This window comes from Ctenopharyngodon idella, chromosome 12, assembly GCF_019924925.1.
Source record: "Ctenopharyngodon idella isolate HZGC_01 chromosome 12, HZGC01, whole genome shotgun sequence".
NCBI lineage: Eukaryota > Metazoa > Chordata > Actinopteri > Cypriniformes > Xenocyprididae > Ctenopharyngodon > Ctenopharyngodon idella.
The window spans coordinates 23,003,746-23,024,563 of NC_067231.1; the positions used below are offsets into that span (position 1 = coordinate 23,003,746).

Genomic DNA, 20,818 nt, shown 5'->3' on the forward strand with positions numbered 1-20,818 from the left:
GCCCGTCAGCTGCTCTGCTCTCGCTCATTCCGTGCGGGCTGAAGATGGCGGAGGAGCGCGAGCGGCGCAGGATGCGCTCACGAGACATCAAAGTTCTTTCTGTGGCGTTCAGTTGATTCGGATTCTCGCGACCGCTCTCAAAGCGGGCATTTAAAACGGTAAGGGGATGCGTTATGAGTGCTGTGTTCCATGCGTGTTCCAAGGGGCTGTTTCTGGAAACACACACACTGGTTTGGCATTGACTTCAGTTGCAATGTGGCAGTCCGATAGATGCAGGAACATCTCGCTTACAGCTTTAAGCAATGCATGAGGACCAGAGTGTTGCCTGACATGTTCGATGAACTGGGTATGTACTACAAGGGGACTGTTTGTAGACTGAAGACAAATCAGTGCTATTGTTAGCAAAGTTGTAATGTTTACAGTTTGCTTGAGACTATCAAATTCTCAACAGCCAGTACAATAGGTGCGGGAGAGACCTGTCAAAATGTTTGTCTCTAGAAAGGGTTTTTGTAGTTTGTTTTAAGCTTTTATAACTTAGTAATGGAAATCTAGCGGCTGTTGCACAGTTATGTGCTGAAATGGGGTTGTTTATTTATTTGTAGCAGAGACTGACCGATATTGCCTTTTTTTGACCGATAACAATTAAGTGTCTGATAAATTATATACATAACCTTTTTTTAAGTTGTTGACAATAATGATGATTAGACTACAAAAATGGATATTAGGCCTATATGGATTATGAATAATTGATAAATAATAATAATAATAAACCTAATGATTATTATTGTCTTGCAATCTAGATGTTCGCAACTTATTTTCATTGTTGTTTTACACTATTCATTTAGCTAATTTAGCTACACTTTTTTTTACTTGAGAATAATTGGCTGTTATTTATGTCATTGTGTAATTTTCCAAAAATCATACATGAAATCGTTGGTACTATAGAGACTTTTACAAATAACTGGATGTGTTTAAACCAGTTATCAGTCTATCTCTATTATAAATGATCTTTTGTCGCAGCTATCCCCATGTAATTCAAAGCACAAACATATTTATTGATGTATATTTGTGCTAAAACATACAACCTGGAATTGTTTGCTGTGGGCATTTGGGGTGTTGCCAGCGGTTGCAGTCTATGATATTCTGCCAAGGTGTGTGTGTGAAGTTTTCTCTTGATGTGTTTATTTTGTCTGTGTTTTGCACATCAAAAAATGTTTTCGGGAAAAAAGCCAAGTTGATAATATTTGTTGTCATTCTAACATAAGAATATCAGTTAAATGACATATTTCAAAGCACAAGGGTCTGTTTGCTTTTGAGATGCTTGCTAAATTTCTACGTTTCGAGGGAATAACTGAACTGTATGATTAGGAAGGCATCTGTTTTCTTACCTGTGAAGGCTCACGGCAAGATAGTTTCACTGGCTGTGCATCCGAACACGTCAATTTCTGTGATTTTATGCCATTGATTCTGAGACGCATAAAAATTAAGTCACATTTAATGTGCCACTGATAAGATGTTTGCGGTTTCACGTAAAAAAATGAATCTAGAGTGGAAAGACACAAAAGACTATTGAAGTTTTGAAAGAAATGACTACTGTTGCTGGTGGAGTGATGGCACATTTGAAATGAAATTATGAAAATCGTTTTTTAGACATTTTAGCTTCGACTCGGTAATTACATTCGGCAGCTATTGAAGTAGGAGAAGAGAGAAATAAAAGAGCTTCCGCCTCCTTTGAAATGAACCTATTAATGCCTCTCATTCGACTGAGGAACCCAATGAGTGCTGGTCAGAGAGCTGAAGATGAATACTAGTCATTGAGTGCCTCATTGATGTCCTTGATGAGTCAGATATAATTAAACATTGTTGCTTGTGGGCTTCATTCTCCAGACTGTAATTTGCTTCATGAAGAGCTTAATCAGTGCTCAATAAAAGTGGAGCCAAACCTGTTTACGTGCTTACTGTGTAAATAGATCTACCTTGTCTGCACACGACAGCCACCTCCTTCAATCTGTCAAACCCTCGATGCACATTAAACATATGCACACACTCTTCTAAATTAATTTCCTTTTTTGTAATGCACTGCTATGCACAATTAATATGAATGCTAGTCATCAGCTTACTTGTGTTCAGTTGACATCAAGTGGATTTTAATACAGTCACAATAGGTAAGTCAACAAAGCTGTTGTTTTCGTTGTAAATGGAGCAAAACCTTTAGTATATGAAAGCTAATCCTTACTAGTGCAAACCAAGCCCACAGGTTGTAGTCATTCATTGTTTGATTTGGCTCTTGGCTTTTAAGATACACATTCCCATGATTAGTGGCTGATAACACAATGTGTCAGTTCTGTTTTTGTGATGTAACCTTAAAAATTGGCCAGTGTTGTTTAGAGCATGAATAATTGCTATATTTAATGGAACTAAACAAAGTGAGGTGTGTTTGTATGTGTTCAATTAATTCAAATGCAATAGTGTAGTACCCACAGTGCACCCATTGTCTGATAATAGTTAATTCGTTGACACGTTCCATAGTTTATGCAATGCCTTTTCATTGATGTTTCGGAGTTTGTTTTGTAAGTGTGTTGGTGTGGTGGTATTGTTTGTGGTGTGGAATGCTGCAGTGCCTGGTTTCAGTCTTAACCAATATCCATGAAACGTTAGTCCTTCAGTTCCCAAAGACTGAGTTGCTCAATGAGGCACTGAATTCTCAGAGCGCTGATTTCCATTTGAATTTCATAGTTCATTTTGTTGGATTGTGTTCTTAAAGGCAGTTGAATTCACTATTGCAGTAATTAGTTCCAAAATTTAGACCTGCTTATGTAAGCATCATAGATACGCCTCCGACACAAAGGCCGTTTCAAAATGTAGACTACATGATTATGCTGTCTCCTATGATTTCTTTTTGTAAAACTGTAACATAGCGTTGCATGTATTCTTTACAGATAAATCTCACAATGCACATGCTGATTATAAACATACTTGTATATAAAGTTATTGATATGAAGTAGTTCGGTTTAATTAAAAATGGACTGTTTTACCCAATGTTTGTGTGTGCTATGTATTTTATGGTATCATGTTGTTAGCTTAACAGCATGCTAATGTCTAAAGATGCATTCACACCATGTCGAAATTACGTAATTACAAGATTACGCCGTAGAACTTGTAAGTACAACTTGTAAACCCGACTTGTACCACCTGACTGCTGCAGATTAATTTTGCCATTAATTCTGTTGCCATACATAGAAACGCATAAATCCGAGTCTGAAGACTTGAACAGCTCAGAGTAGAATGTCACGTGTTGTCATCACATAATTACGATATTTACGACATGGTGTGAATGCAGCATAACTCCTGGGTGTTTAGCTTCTATTGTGCACATGAAGCAGTTAAACACACAGGAGTTAACATTAGCATGTTGCTAAGCTAACAACATGATACCATAAAATACATAACACACACAAATATTGGGTAAAATAATTTAATTAATCTGAGCTCTTTCGTATCAACAATGATCAAGTGACGTCTTGTTTACAAATATGGAAAGTAGATGAATTCTTGAATACATGGGTTGTGACATTGGAAGGGGTGTGTTGATTTAAACCATGGTGGAAACACTGATTCATAATATAATATAATACATAATATGATGCAACAATATATAATCTATAAATAGAGATCAGTGAGCAGAAAGCAAGTCTGTGTTGAATGGTATAAAGTTAATCACTCAAATTTTACAGTTTGCTTTCCCTGTTGAAAAAACAGCATATGCTGGTTAGGTATGTTTTGAAACATGGCAGCTGGATTGAACTGGTTTCAGCTGGTTCTTAGTTGGTCCTTAGCTGGTCATGAGCTAGTTTAAGCTGGTCAAGTGCTGGTCCTAAGCTGGTCCTAAGCAACTAGCACCAGCTTAGGACCAACTTATAACCAGCTCAGGACCGGCTTAAACCAGCTCATGACCAACTAAAGACCAGCATAAACCAGCTCAAACATATGCTTCAAAACATATACCTAACCAGCATATGCTGTTTTTTTCAACAGGGTTATGTAACAAAGACCAGGTTCAGATTTCTCACGGTTCCGTTTGTATCACGGTTTTAGTGTCACGGTTTCGGTACAGTTCGGTACAGTTCAGAAGGTCTAGTCTGTATTTTAGTTGCCTGTTGTTTTCTGTAGGATATGACATTTTACTGAAAATCTGACTGTAGAGGTTTCCATTTAAATTCGTATCTCGTGGTAATAAGCATTACTTTTTCTTCATTTTAAATAGTCCAAACTTCTCCATATAGCTTTCTTCACTTAAAGTTAATGTTTTGTAATTATAGCCATTATTTTGTGTTCTGTAAATCGCTGAGAGTAATTGTAAATAATCCTTTTGTTTTCTTATCAGAGCTGCAAACTCCTCATGATGGAGCCATCATGAGCATCTATGGTGGAACATTCACATTTAAACCAACAGGTGAATGTCAGTTCAGTTTTGAGGATCAAGATGCTAACAATAGAATGCATGCAGGAAGTCAGAGGTAGCGTCTTGAAGTCTCCTAGATGAGTGCGTCCTGTCCCCAGGCAGTAGTCTCCAAGCATTGCTAGCCGACAGTTTCAGCTCTCTCTCTCCGAGAAGGAAGTTAGGAATGGTTGGTAGCAATGTTGAAAAACCGGTGGGGGGGGGAGGGTGGCGAGCTGCTCCACGGGGAGCCAAGAGCTGTCTGGTCAGGGATCAAATTCTCGCACTGTTGGCTTGCTCGCATCCATAATTCATGTGCTTTTTTACTTGCCGAGGAAAATGGAAAATGTGCTGTGCTTTTTCCTCCAACTCTCTCCCGCTCTCTCTCGCTCTTGTATTTGCTTTTGTCCTTTCATTTAATCAGCCCGTTCCAACTATTCTCTCTGACATGAAAGAGTCCTCTTGAAAGCAGGCATTATTTGCTGGGAAATCCATAGATTTTTGGGTTTGTTGGATTTTCATTTTTCTGCCCATACTCATTCCTGTGGCTCTCTGCTGACTTATTTTCCTTCACATTGCACACTAACATGCCTTCATATAGGTCAGGGATGTGCAAAACGATGTATTTTCAAAATAGATTAGCCTGTGAGTTGCACGAGTGACCAGTTGACTAATGACCTGACCCTTATCGCACGGGTAATTTCTTAGGATGTGTTTTTGTGTTCAAACACAACTAGACTTGGACTGTTTTTAACTTTGCATGGTGCTTAAAAATGCAATGTTTGTGGTGGGATGTTCAAAAAAAAAGCGTGAGCACAAATAGCTTTTTTCACCCGAAGTACTTTCAGTTCAGTTGTGTTCACTTTACGCCATGTCGGAATTACCGTAAATGCGCAATTCCGATTTGTTAGTGTTCACATCCTCGTAGAACTTGTAAACTCTCAATTTTCTGAGAGCTCCGCACTCAAAATGGCATGGCTTCAGCATTAAAATGTAATTAAGCAATTATTTCATAATATTTCTGTCTAATATTTCATATAATTGACTATTGTTAATGCCTTAATAATGCAAGAATAATCTGAAAATAAACAAATGACAAAAAATACTGTTTGAGTTGAATGACAATCTAGTGTCCTCTATAAATAAACTATTTACCAGCCAAGTTTATTAATAAAGCATTTTCAAAACATCTATTACACTTTATATTGTGGTTTTGTCAATTGATTAAACATATTACACAGATTCAAACATTAATAGTGTTGCCATAGAAATGCATAATTCCAAGGACATGAACAGATCCGAGTAGAATGCCCCAGTTGTCATCTATTAATTACAATCTGGCATGAATGGAGCATTTGGCATTAGCATGTTGCTAAGCTAACAATGTGATAATCTGAACATTAAAATACACACACAAAAATTGCCGGTCACCTATGTTCCTCGACAGTTTTCTGCATCCCTCCACCAGCCAAACTCCTCACTATCGGTTGGTTCCTATCCCAGCCAGAGATAAGGGGGAGTACCAAACTCCTGGCCAAATTCCGAGCACGGCGCCCTCCCCTCGGACAGCACGCCAAATACACATACTCTGATTATTTGTAAGTGTGAACTTGTGAAGTACATCACGGAGACGTCTATTTGATGTCTGCATTTACATCTGCAAGATTAGGGTGTTTGCCCATCTGCAATATGTCTCTAAGACGTTTCCTGTCAGACGTTAAATAGACATTTAGAAAATGTCTTTAAGATGTTTATGGTTTAGAATGTATGTAAAACTGCTTTTTCTGAGACGTCTATCAGATGTTTGAACACAACAGATGTTTTCCAGATGAAGCTCTCTTTAGCATACATCTTAGAAGCGTGCATGTGCTATCTGGGACATACATCTGTAATAGAGTTATAGTTTTACACACGGATGAAAGCCAGGGCCTTTTTTGCATCACTTATCTTTTTTGAGAGGACTTTATGGAATAAAGATGTTTACGCTCCCACAAAATGAGATATTCTGTGTCCTAGAAACCTCCATCTTGTCAGATACAGAGTCTGCATTAAGCACAGCAGGGAATGTATTTTTCTCTCCAAAATCTGTTAACTCAGATAAATCCATTTTCATTCAGTTCAGTGGTTTTATGTTGGCAGAGAAATCGTTTTTTCTGCTTTTTATCAAATCGATTACCTATTCAGGCTTGTTTGACCATCTGCAAAAGCTAACATGGCCATCTGCTGATATCGTCATAATAAGATCCACACACAGAATGTTAGAACTCTGTTTCTGTCACACTTAGGGATGTGCGAGACTAGTCAATTAAACGATACTGCTGCTGCTAGTCGACTTGGAAATACTAGTCATTTTACCTCAGATTTTGCATGCGTTTGTTTTCGCTATGGCTCTCGCAGTGGGTTCAGTTACCCCAAGCTTTACTCACCCTCAAGTCGTCCTAAGTGTATATGACTTTCTTCTTTCCGATGAGCACAATCAGAGATATTTTAATAAATATCCTGACGCATCCGAGCTTTATAATGTCAGTGAACGGGACGAGTATGAGCTGAAGAAAGTGCTTCCATCCACATCCATCCATCCATCATAAACGTGTATTCCACATGGCTCCGGGGGGTTAATAAAGGCCTTCTGAAGCGAAGCGATGCATTTGTGTAAAAAAAAATAAAAAAAAATCCATATTTAACAAGTTATGAAGTAAAATATCTAGCTTCCGCCAGACCGCCTTCCTAATTCAAGTTATGAAGAAAGTGTAAACTGGCGTCAGGTCAGTTAAGCTTTTTCCGTAAGTTGGATAGGGAAGGCGTAGGTCGTAGCGTAAGCTTTTTGAACTGCAAGAGTTTTACACTTTCTTCATACGTTAATATGTTTATGATGGATGGATGTGGATGGAAGCACTTTCTTCAGCTCATACTCATTGGTCCCACTCACTGCCATTATAAAGCTCGGATGCGTCAGGATATTTATTAAAATATCTCCGATTGTGTTCATCAGAAAGAACAAAATGTACTATACACCTAGGATGGCTTGAGAGTGAGTAAAGCTTGGGGTAATTTTCATTTGAAAGTGAACTAATCCTTTAAGCTTGCTTATAGGCTTGTTATACTAGTCTAGTCAAATAGTCGGTTGCAAAATTTCCGTTTAAACGTTAATAAAAGTGCTGTGAAATCGATTAATCGAATCTAACTTAAAGTTTGTGTACTTATATACACACATATATGTATAATTATATGTATGTGTATATACAAATACACAGACATATATATAATGTAGCCTATATAAATTGAATAATATATATATATATATATATGTACACACATATATTATCTAAACACAAACTTTCATGGTAGATTCGATTAATTGAGATTAATCGATTTGACAGCACTGGAAATTGGTCATTACGCACATAATCTCACGGCAGGTAAACCCCAGCAGCGCTTCATCATCAGAGATCAGACTGTGTTGTGATTGCTTATGGAGACCGTATGCTATTAACTCAAAATGTTTTCCTGATAGACTCAAAGTTTAATGAAATCAGAATGATCGTCTCCTTATTGGCCCGGTGGGTTAGCTTATTAGCGAATAGATCTCCTGTAGAACAGAATTCACTTTTCCTCTAACCCAGTTGAGTGGATTGATCTGTCACCCTTGGTTACCTGTGAACATTCGACTTCCAGTGCTCTTGGAACACAAAGAGGTAAAAATTGTTTCTGTTTACAGGTAGTACACACTTGTGACATTCATTTAAACGGTGTTGGCAAGCTAATTTGAAACAAGCTGTAAGTTTCTCAAAATTTAAAGTACTACAGTCAAACTACCATGTAACATTATAAAAATTAGTTAACGCTGCTAACAAAACCAGCACGATCTCATCAGTAAACCTAACTATTTTGTGAGGTGGCGAATTTTTTACTATGTAAAAACTTCCAATTTTTAGAAGAAAAGTAAGCATGAAGGTCTGGTCTACCCCTAAACCTAACCTCCAGTGGGGCGTAAGCAGATTGTACAAAATTGTATGAATAAGATCACACAAATTCATTCGAATTAGCCACCAATTTGCCAAAACATAAATCTAGTCACAATTTCCCATGAGAGTGTGTTGAACAAAACATAGCTAACTATTGTACATTGAAGCTTTTTATAGGGCAATATATTTTTCAATATATATAACAATTGAATGATAAAATTTAGTTAGTTCTGCAAATAGAGCAGTATTATCTGGCACAGAAACAATCAGTTTCTCAAATAAGTTAATAGCATTTAATAATTGCATTCAATTTGAGCTGATAAATGTACACTACTGTAGATACTATATTTAGTAAATCTAGAAAGCACCTAACTATTGTAACAGAATGATTAACAGTATTTGACTCAATATTTTGGTACCAAAAACAAGACAGCAACTCAAACCAGTAAATCGATTTTTTTGAACCTGTTCATTTAAATGAACCATCTGAGCAAAAGGCATTATAAAGCCTCGTTTACACTTAAAGGGAGTAAATAGGATGATGCAAATGTTTGTGTTATTGTTTGCTAGTAGACGTTGATAATTGTCTGTAACTGTATCAGGTTAGATATTCACCACACCACATCACTGCTCATTTGCTTACGTATGAATACTGCTTCTCTTTTTTTATGATTATCTTTTTGTTTTATGACCTGTGGTCAATTTTGCCAACTAGAACTGAATGAATTCCAGTTGCTTTGTGGGCACAATCGCTGTCAGTGTGAACACCCCTCAACGTGGACATATTCAGATGCTCTCCATATTTGTTATTTCATTAACATTGGGTATGTCATCTTTTGTTTAAAGTGCCCATTAGGACGACCCATTTAGAACTGCTTTTCATTAACCAAAGGGCCTTTCTGCATTCATCACAGAATGACACTCCACCATCTACAAAACCATTAGTTTATTTGTTTGGTGGGTCTGTGTGTATCTTCATTCCCTTAAAATGTCTGGGATTTAAATGACTGGAGGTTTTCTTCATGCTGGATTGCTTTCAGTCCTGCATCATTTCCTTGTTATGTGCTTTGGACTGAAGGCACTTCAAAGACTGTCATCTTCATGCCATAAATGGAAATCCCTCATTATGGTCTCTCATGTTTCTCGGCCATCATTTATCACACTCTGTTTTCTGTCAGAGAAATCTGAAAACATTAATGCAGGATATATTGCAAAGCATGAAGCATTTGTTGTTGATTTCTGTTTTTCCACAGTTAATCCAAATCGCTTTTTTAAACCAAGATAGATGCATGCACCCAGCCTCATGGTCTGTCAGTGCCAGTCACGTAGTTCATTTTTCTCTGTTAGCCAGCACACGAATCATAATTAGCCCAGTATTTCTGCATCAAGGGAGCTTGATCTTTGATGTTGTTTCTACATCATGGGATAGACTGAGAACTTTTCCGGAAAGAGAATAATTCTTAAAAAAAAAAAAAAAGTTATGAAAGCACCATCTCCCATTTGTCTGATGTAACTAGAAGTGAATCTTTCTAAACATGTTCTTGAAATAACACACTAAGAATTTTAGTTCTGGAGCTCCAAAAAACATATTAGGGTCAGTCAGTTCTCCCACGGTAGCAAATCCCGTTTTACTGTTCCAGCTGCACTTTTGCACGTCTTCAGCTGTGATGTCTTCATCTTAAAGGGATAGTTGACCCAAAAATTTATATCCTCTCATCATTTACTCAACCTCATGTCATTCCAGACCAGTATGTTTTTCTTTCTTCTGTGGAACACAAAATAAGACGTTTTTTATGTTTCTTTTTGTCCATACAATCATGTTTTTTCAGAGCACAGTTCTTCAAATATATTTTGTGCTTCACAGAAGTCATACAGGTTTGTATGGAAGCTTGTTTCTTCCACTGAATTAAAAAAAAAAAAAGGTAGTTACGACATTTTATCTCACAATTCAGACTTTTTTTTTCTCGCAATTCTGACTTTTTCTCAGAATTGCATGATATAAAGTCACAATTGCAAGTTATAAAGTCAGAATTGTAAGATATAAACTCGCAATTCTGAGAAAAAAGTCAGTCTTTTTTTCCCTCAGAATTGAACTTCACAACTCACAATTACGAGTTTATACCTCACAATTCTGAGAAAAGAAGTCAGAATCGTGAAAAAAAGAAAAAAGTCAGAATTGTGAGTTTATATCTTGCAATTCTGACTTTATTTCTCGCAATTGTGAGTTTATAACTCAGAATTCTGACTTTTTTTAACTCGCAATTCTGACTTTATTTCTAGCAATAGTTTATATTTTGTGTTTATGACATTATAATTCGCAATTGCAAGTTTAAATCTTGCAATATTGAGAAAAGGATTTAGTATTGCGAGATGTAAACTCGCAATTGTGAGAAAAAAGTCTGAATTGTGAGATAAATAGTCGCAGTTACCTTTTTTATTTTTTATTTAGTGGCGGGAACAAGCTTCCATAGGTTTGGAATGACATGAGTTTCAGTAAATTATAGAATTTTCATTTTTGGGTGAGCTGTCTTTTTAATTATTAGGGTCTGCCACTTAATAACATACAGAATTGTCGTTTTCTCAGTACTCTAATGGATCTCTTTCATGCAAACAGATGATATTTTGTTTTGCCTTGATCCTGAACACGTGCCTATGGGGCTGACCTCTGCACAGAGAGCAAACACTGATTATTGTGCTGCACAATACCGCTTCGACTTGTTTTGAAGCAGTACTAGCCATTAATTATAAAGATGGAGTGTATGAGGTGCACAAATTTGCATAAATTTGCATCTTTAATCCCATGGCTAACTTTTTTTTATACATGTAATTTGATGGATTGTTAAGCGTGCACACAGACCTTGGTTACAGTGAAGTTCATTCTAAAATGGCACAAAAGATTTATATTCTTAGCAAGGAACAACATTCGGCGGCTCACAGGCACCCATTAAGATCTTGTAGCACATCATGTTTTTTTTAATCATCTGGCGCAACATTTGAACTGGAAAAATTGTCCTCTGTGCCATTTATCTGGTGAAAAAATAGAAAGAAACACACACAAAAAAGACTCACTCCATTTTCTCATTCAGCAGCGTTTGGCTGTGTAATAGGATACTCCACTTTTCTTTAGTCTTTCTGCATCCACAATGAGATTCCCTCTCTCATGCTGCCTTTTGAGTAGCGGCATTAGCCGAGGGCTCTGTCACTGCAGGATTGTGTGAAATGATATGCTTTGAATTTGAAGCAGGTGCTTTAGATTTTAATAAAAGGTCGGAGGAGGATAAATGCATTGTGGTCAACAGTTAGGTTAAAGGTTGTGGCTGTCGAGTAACAGTTGGAATGATTGCTTGTTTAAAATTCTCCGGTCACAATGGTGCCCCTATCATAATGGTTAAATGTGGAGGTTTGCAGCTGCGGGGCGTCCCACAGGGCCTCTAAATCCCCCTGCCTGTGCTTAGACTGAGCCGAGCATCTCTCCGAATACCCGTAATGCTCTGCCTGTCTCCTGGGGCGCAATCAACTGCAACTGGCCCATAATCTCATAAAGAGAGTGAGAGAGAGAGTGCTTCAAACCCAGCATCATATTATGAAAATCTTCACCTGTGGTTTTTGGCATGGAGTCTCACAGCCACGCTGTGCACGTGTCATAACAGCGGATACACCTTGTCATTCAGAGCTTTGAGCACTGTGAGAACATAGAGTTCACTAGATAAATTATGTATGAGTTATGAACATCCTCTGAGAGAGAAGTTGTACTTTCGAAGGAGATGTCTTGATCGTGTACTTCTAAACATTAAAGATGTTGTCTAGGTCTTGCGGAGCTCTGCTCTGACTTTGCCGCATCTGCTCCGGTTTGCTGTCTTTAGCTGTGTCCTCCTGTGCCCCACAGTAGTAATAACTCTTCGGCAAGCTGTAGTTGCTGTCAGTGACAGGATGGAAAGCTTGCCAGATTCAACCTCAGGCCTGGGTTATGGGAGGTCGTCCAACAACCGGTTTTCTATGGCATATTTCCATAGGGCCTCCACAAAGAAACTGATTAAAAGGTGTTCTGCTGCGCTTTGAGAAACAGGCGACAGGACTTGTGCTCAGGCCCGACAGCTGTTGTCAGCTGCTTTAATGAATTTCTTCAAGGCACAGAGGATAACTTTCTATGTTCTCTTTACTATCAGTTTTTTTCGTGCGTATTTGAAGTCGATAATAAGGAAGCATCTGTTGTCCTTGTAAAATTAAAGAAGTGGTCTTTTTTAAGCTAAGGACCCCAGAGAGATGGAACAGGGACCCCTGTTATATACATTTGTTATTGTAATGCATAAAGTTGCATGCATGTTACCATATTAATGTATTATACTTTATGATTTTGACATTGTACATCATTAATGATCATTTTAATGGCTTGCAGAATCATTCACTTGCACATTATATTTTAATTTTGCCTAATACATTTTAATTTGGGTGGGCCAATGAAATATTTAGCTGAACTTTAGCTTTTTAAAGTTAATTTAATATTGTATTATATACATATATACAGTACTGTTCAAAACTTTGAGGTCTGTTAAAATGTTTTTAAAAACATTTTTTGAAAGAAGTCTCTTATGCTCACTATGGCTGCATTTAAGTGATCAAAAATACAATAAAAACAGTAATATTGTGAAATATTTTTACAATTTAAAATAATGGTTTTCTCTTTGAATATATTTTTAAATGTAATTCATTCCTTTGATGCACAGCTGAATTTTCAGCATCATTACTCCAGTCTTCAGTGTTACCCGATTCGTGCAGTGATACATGATAAAAATCGTTTTAATACGCTGATTTGGTGCTTAATAAAATCTTTTATTATTCCCAATGTTTAAAACAGTTGTGCTGGTTTCTTTGATGAATAGACAGAGAGTGAACTGTAGAGTATATGGATAAAATTATATTTTATATGGTATATATGGTGTATATGGTATATTTAAAATTTCAAGAATCTAATTTATATATATAAACTGCTCAAAAAAATTAAAATAAATTAAATAGCATCAAGTCAGTTAAACTCCTGGTATATTGATCTGGTCAGTTAAGTAGCAGAGGGGGTTGTTAATCAGACCCTACGCTGGTGCAGTGGATCCTGGGTTATGCATGCAGAGTATGCATGTGGCGAGAGTATGCAGGCAGTTCCTGGAGGATAAAGCCCCCACGCTCGCCTGACCTAAATCCAATAGAACACCTCTGAAACATTATGTTTTGGTCCATCCGACGCCCCCAGGTTGCACCTCAGACTGTCCAGGAGCTCAGTGATGCCCTGGTCCAGATCTGGGAGGAAATACCCCAGGACACCGTCCGTCGTCTCATTAGGAGCATACCCCGACGTTGTCGGGCATGCATACAAGCACGTGGGGGCCATACAAACTACTGAGTACCATTTTGAGCTGCTGCAATGAAATTTCAGCAAAATGGACTAGCCTGCTGCATAATTTTTTCACTTTGATTTTCGGGGTGTCTTTGAATTCAGTCCTCTGTAGGTTGATAATTTTCATTTCCATCAAACGATGTGGCATCCTTTCATTCCTAACGCATTACCCAGTCCATATCAGTATAGATATCCAGCATGATATTTTTCCCCATTGAGATCTGACGTGTTTTCAAAGTGTTCCTTTAATTTTTTTGAGCAGTGTATAATATAAAAAATTCAATCCCTCTCTTCCAATCATCTGTCATATAGAGACCATTTTTCATGATCCAATCAATTTCTGATGACTTCAGTCAAGTCCCGCCATATATTTTTTGCTTGTTGAATATCTAGGAATTCTTCTTCCTCTCCATTACAGAAGTAAAATAAGTTGCAAATGCTGTTTCCTGTTGACAGCGGTTGAAAATGTTGCTAGCATTACTGTGAATGTGACATTGCATAATAAGCAGTATCCTAACCGATACTGCCCAGTTCCTGAATAAAAACAGTTGATTTCCTCAACGTTATTTTTAGATAGAGATGTTTTGAAATTCATTAAACGCTGTTCACTGAACCCTCCCAGGACTTAATTAACTTCATTCCATTGTTTGAGACATGGAGACTGAATCAGCAAAGCCGTGGTTAACCATCAACTTGGCCCTTCATGTGCCACAATCTTGTGTGTCCTTTCACATGCTAACAAATTTAACACATGCCACCAGGTCTGGTTAATCTATTCAGCCCTCTCTTGCTTGGATCTCTTGCTCGGAGCGTGGATCTTTTTCCTTCATGAATCGGAATGCTAAACGCTTTACCCTGGAGTTCAGCAGAGGTGCCTCGTATAGGATTTCCGCCAGGCTGCTTGACCCCATTAGGTTTCGTTTCTGGTGCCTAAGCTCACAAGGGAACACTAGCCACATTGATGCATACAGCGTGCATTGACTTATTGTTCACAGAGACTCCAGAGATTAACCTCTCAGTCCAACACGCCTGAGGAGGGGGGGTCTTATCTGAACCGTGAGAAAACTGGAAGCCATTGTTGGCTTCTCTTTAGTGGTGTAATGTCTGCGGTTTTTATTTTGTAGCTTTTACCTTTTTATTTATCTGCACAAGGCTCCGCAGTTCTTCTGTAGGACTGTTAAAAAATGCAGTGGGCAAGACCACAATGTGTATTTAATTTATTGAATGTGAAATTTCTCCAGACCCTGCAGTGAATTATTAAATTATAGCAGTCTGTTGTCTGGAGATCTTCTGATATGTTATGTAGGTTATATGTCTGGATGTTTAGTGAACCGGATGTTTCATTTTTGATGGCTCAACCAATTAAAAAAAATCCCTGAATGCTTGCTATCTTATCTGTAGCTGTTCCCCAAAATCAAATGATATTGTTAATGTGTAGCTTGTTGTCTTTCTTATGTGTAATTTATCTCAAAGATCTGAGAAGTTGTAGGTAACTCTATCGTGTTTTACTGGATATTGCACCATTTATCAAGATGAAAAGCTTCTAGTTGTTAGCAAGACGAAGGAGGTGGAAATCTGCTTCCTGCTCTTAATGTATCCATTGGCTTTCTTCAAATGTAAGCCTGTCTGGATATAGGAAAGGGCATAAAATGGCTTATTAGACCACATTACTGTCATCTGTTGCTCACAGGTCTGGGTTTTATGTTCTTAACGCAGGATAATGATTTTCAGTGCATTGGCCTTGGATATAAGTGGTTTCCAAATAACAAGCCTGCCGTAAATTCCAGGTTTGCACTTCTCGTGTTGCTTAGGAGCTGAATCGATGTTTATTCCTGTCAGTGAGATATAACTTGCTGTCACTTTGTGTATTTAGCGATTCCGATCATTTTTGTTGTATGGGTGGTTGACAGTTAAGCATGAATCAGATCGTAGATAATATGTAAAAACAAGAAATGTTGCATTCTCATTTCCAATCATTATTCAACTGAAATCAAGGCTCTAAGCATACTAATTAGGTTTTTTTTTTTTTTTATCACCATTCCTATTTTTTTGTTCATTTGACAAGTCAAACTATAATTAAAATTAATTTGACAGAAGATGGCTCAATTTCCAACTCCTCAAGGTGAAAAAACACCTTTTTTCTTTTTTTTTCATTTTCTAATTTGTGAATGATACACCAAATGATTTGCATATTTTGCATATCCAAATAGAACAAATCTGTTTACAATAGTTTGTCTCTTTATTACTGCATTCTGTCACAGTATTTTTTATTCTTTTTAATAATGTTTTTTCTTTTTCTATAATAATACAGAACCCCATACTTTCAGGTTCGTTCTGTACTTTTCTTTTTTATAGTATATCACTTGAATTCTGGATTGATGAGAGATGTTTATGCACTCTATTAGAAAAATGTGTGAGTGATGAGCAGTAGGCGTGTTCTTGCTCTTTGCTGCCATTCATGGTCGGAGGATCCTATCTGAGAAAACACATTGCTGAATTTGAACTTAAATACAGAAAGTGGATCACTGAACAGTTGCGTGTTCAGTCAATGACAGATTGCTCTATTCAGTGTCCACTAATGAGAAATCATGTATTGTACCTTGCTATAATGGAACATGTTTTTTGTGCCTTTTGTGTTGATCTCAAGGGTTTGTTTTGTGTCTTGTTTTATTTGACGCCTGTTTAATACACAAACATGCCTAATAACAAAAGTGTTTCATGGCATAGACCCAATAGTCTTATATTCGGCCATTTAAAAAAAAAAAAAACAAACATTTTTTTGATTGACATTGTGTTGTGTTTTCTATTTGAGAGGTTTTTTTTTTTTTCAGATTAAATGTTATATGAATATATAAGATGATTATTTATAATAATATTTTTTATATTTTATATAAACACATTTCTTAATATAATTCTATAGACATATTAGCAGTCAGTAAGATTTTAAAAAAAAAAATGTTTAAAAAAAACCAAAAAAAACCCCCACTTCTCTCATACTTACCAAGGCTACATTTATTAGTTTAAAATGCCATAAGAACAGTAATATTGTGAAATATTATTAAAATTTAAAATACAGTTGAGCTCAAAAGTTTACATACCCCTTGCAGAATCTAGAAAAATGTGAATCATTTTAACAAAATAAGAAGGATCATGAAAATTGCATGTTATTTTTTATTTAGTACTGTCCTGAATAAACTATTTCACATAACAGTTGTTTACATAAAGTCCACAAGACAAAAAAATTACTGAATTTATAAAAATGACCCCGTTCAAAAGTTTACATACCCTTGATTCTTAATACTGTGTGGTTACCTGGAAGATCCACGACTGTTTTTTTGTTTTGTGATGGTTGTTCATGAGTCCCTTGTTTGTTCTGAGCAGTTAAACGGAGCTCTGTTCTTCAGAAAAATCCTTCAGGTCCTGAAGATTCTTTGGTTTTCCAGCATCTTTTGCATATTTGAACCCTTTACAACAGTGACTATATGATTCTGAGATACATCTTTTCACACTGAGGACAACTGAGGGACTCAAACACAAGTATTAAACAAGGTTCAAACATTCACTGATGCTCCAGTAGGAAACACGACGCATTAAGAGTCTGGGATGTAAACTTTTTGAATTGGATGAACAGAATAAATTGTACTTTTTTTGTCTTCTGGGAAACATGTAAGTATCTTTTGTAGCTTCCAAAGGGCAGAACTAAATGAAAAAATATGTTTTTTAAACAAAATTTAAAAAAACTTGCACGTCAACTTCTTGTTCAAAAGTTTTCACCCCTGATTCTTAACACATAGTGTTTCCTTCTGGAGCATCCGTGAATGTTTGAACCTTGTTTAATACTTGTGTTTGAGTCCCTCAGTTGTCCTCAGTGTGAAAAGATGGATCTCAGAATCATATAGTCACTGCTGGAAAGGGTTCAAATATGCAGAAGATGCTGGAAAACTGAAGAATCTGCAGGACCTGAAGGATTTTTCTGAAGAACAGAGCTCAGTTTAACTGTTCAGAACAAACAAGGGACTCATGAACAACCATCACAAAACAAACAAACAGTCGTGGATATGCTGGTAATATGCTGATTTGGAGCTCAAAAAAAAAGTTTTTTTTTTTATTCTACTAAATTCATGTCACTTGTCAATGGAAACATTTTTTTTTTCAGAATTGCATGAATAGAAAGTTCAAAAGAATAGCATTTATTTGAAATACATTTATTTTGTAACATTATACAGTAAATGTATTTTACTGCCATTTTTGATCGAAATCCTTGCAGAATTAAGTATAAATCTTCAAAAAAAAAAAAAAAAATCGTACTGACCCCAAACTTTTGAATGGTAATGTATATGTATTGCGTATATAAGTGGCAGTGGAAAAGTAAGGAAAAACACAAGCGTCATTTCTTCTTCCACTGTCACTTTAAACTCACTTTTGACCTTAGTCTTATAGTTGTTACTATTATCACTTTTGACATCAGTTTCAGCATCTCTCTTTGTCATTGCATGTTTCCTACTTCTTTCTGCATGGCTGGAAACTTGACATGGAGATAAAATTCAATGGTGCCAGCTGCCAAACTCTTAAATGCCCTCCGGTCCAGACAGCTGCCTCTAACCCACTGACTATACTGATGTCCTCAAAACCTCTTAAACTCAGAGAATCCTCAGCATTCATATCTGTCTCCATAATATCGCATCAGACTGACAGAACCACCAACCTGAACATCAAAGAGTGGAGGGGAGAGTATTATTAAATTTGATGACTGCATATGATGACAACCCACTCTTGTCTAAGTCCTTTTGAATTGAAGAATCTCTTTCCTGGAAAATATTATAAGCAGAACTGGAATTTTAAATTTGCCCTCAGCATTTAGCTGCGCCATTTTAAGAAATACCATAAAAATCTCTCATGTCCTCGATTCCAGACATCAAAAACATGTTTTCTAGACACCATGCAGAGAAACAGTGTGTCAAATGGCATATCAGAGCGGCTGTTATTCCATCTCTCCACCTCCTTCCTACACAGTTCACAATGAAACCTGAAATGTCACCCCCCCCCCCCCCCCCCCCCCCCCCCCCCACCTCTGTATATCTGTATATTAAAATGAAGTGTCATGCAATATGATCTCAGACTAGATAGCAGCAAAGTTGTTTTGTCAAAGTTTGCCATGATAGATGCTGAAAACTGGGCTTTAGGCCATCAGGGAGATAGGAAACTTGTCAATAAAAGCTCTTTCCTGCTGTGAACCCTGTCAGTGTTTTGACAATCTGTTGCAATATTCAGATTCTTGCACTGCAACAGTCTCACTTCTGTCATCGACCATAGATTTGTTTTGCAAGTTGTCCCACATAAATAACACAATACTTGCCCAAAAAAGTTCTAATTTATTTATTTTTTTTAATTCGCACAAAGGATGTTTGAATAGTAGTTGTACACTTGGTCTAGACTTGTGTATGTGTGTGTGGTGTAGGGAGAAGTTATGGCATCATTGCACAATGCTTTATTGCAAAGCGTCGCACTCCTATAGTTGCTATTATTTCAAAGTGTTGTTGTTTTGACAGAAACTTTCAAAAAGAGATAAAATGATAAGCCTGCCTTTTGCAAGAACATGGCATGTGGGAGTCAGCCTGCCACCATTAGGATTTTGTTAGTGGTTTCCTGCAATTCAGTGTGTAAAACACTTTGATTTGTATGAAATGGCTCCCGTTCATTCTGTAATTCTTGGTTTGTCTCTCCTAAAATCATGCTTAGAATATTAGAAAATCGAAAGAATATTTCACCCAAAAAAAGGAAAGTTCAATCATCATACTCCACCATCATGTCATTCCAAACCTGCATGACATTTTTGTCCATACAATTAAAGTCAATAGGGTCTAAACAACAACAGTGTTGTTGTTGTTAAATAAAGCTACAATTAAAACTAAATCTTTTAAAAGTAGTTTTTGTTAATTGAAATAAATCTGAAATAAAATATTATATATAACATATCAGATGAAAAACTTGATCTTGAATGAAAATGAGAAATGTTGCTTTGGAAAATAACTGAAATTAAAATAAGTGTAAGTACTAAAACTAAAACTGAAATAGGTAAAATAATAAAGGAAAGATAAATAGAAACATTAATATATATATATATATATATATATATAATATTATAATATATAAAGGAAGTCAAACAGGTTTGTAACCGCATGAAGGTGAGTAAATAATATTTATTTTTGGGTGAACTATCCCTTTAAGCTCATGCAATGTAGCATGATTTAGCACATAAAACCATTACTGTCACCGCTATCCATATTTCAAGTCTGCAGTGGCTCTGTAGCTGTTGACTCTGTCATGTTAATATGAAATTCAGTCTTGGGCTGTCTTTCTCTGTCCATCTTCCTCTACTGTCTCTTCTTCATCCAGCTGTTGAGTTAATTGGTTTTCCCTCCAGCCTATGAAGGAAAGTAATGAGACTGCGGTTGGTACGACGGGACCCTCCGGCAGCAATCTACTGGGGAAAAACTTAATTTTTCAGTGCTGTTCCATCTCATTCCTCAGCTCACCGATTCCATCACGAAACCAATTCACACTGTTTCCCGTCCCCTCCCTACCTCATTACTCTCCCCTTTTCGCCTGACGTGTATTTTCACATTTCACGTCAACTTTTTTCCTTTGTCGCTTCCGTTAGCAATCAGAGCTGGGGTTTAATTAGAAGTACACAGTGTTTGATTGCTCGAACATGCACAGAACCGTTCGAAGTGCTGTAATAATGATGCTCCGTCGCTGCTTGCCAACACCTACAACAGATGTTATCACCCCCTGTTCCGGAGGCTGTTTTTTTCCCAAGCGCAAACTTAAAAGGAAGAAAAATTAGATGAGCACCTCTTAACCCGGCAGAACACCTGAGGGTCTTTCTCAATTCATGGCTCGCACCGCCCTCCGCCTCGCCCGGCTGCGTTGACGGCGGAACGTCCTTCCTTAGGAACTGAATGGGATTACATGCCTGCCAGTGTCGACAGGTCTCACATCAGTGGTAAACTGTTTCCTAATGAG

At 37.0% G+C, this 20,818-nt stretch overlaps 1 protein-coding gene across 2 annotated transcripts in view; it reads left to right on the plus strand.

The window, feature by feature from the left end:
- Window positions 1-20,818, plus strand: part of ndst2b (N-deacetylase/N-sulfotransferase (heparan glucosaminyl) 2b) — a 79,763-nt gene continuing 58,945 nt past the window's right edge. The window contains exon 1 of one of the 2 annotated variants that reach the window (XM_051915610.1): window positions 1-158. The gene's annotated coding sequence lies outside the window, so the exon portion shown is untranslated. Of the gene's footprint in view, window positions 347-20,818 lie in introns of both variants that reach the window. The other variant, XM_051915611.1, reaches the window with a different exon arrangement.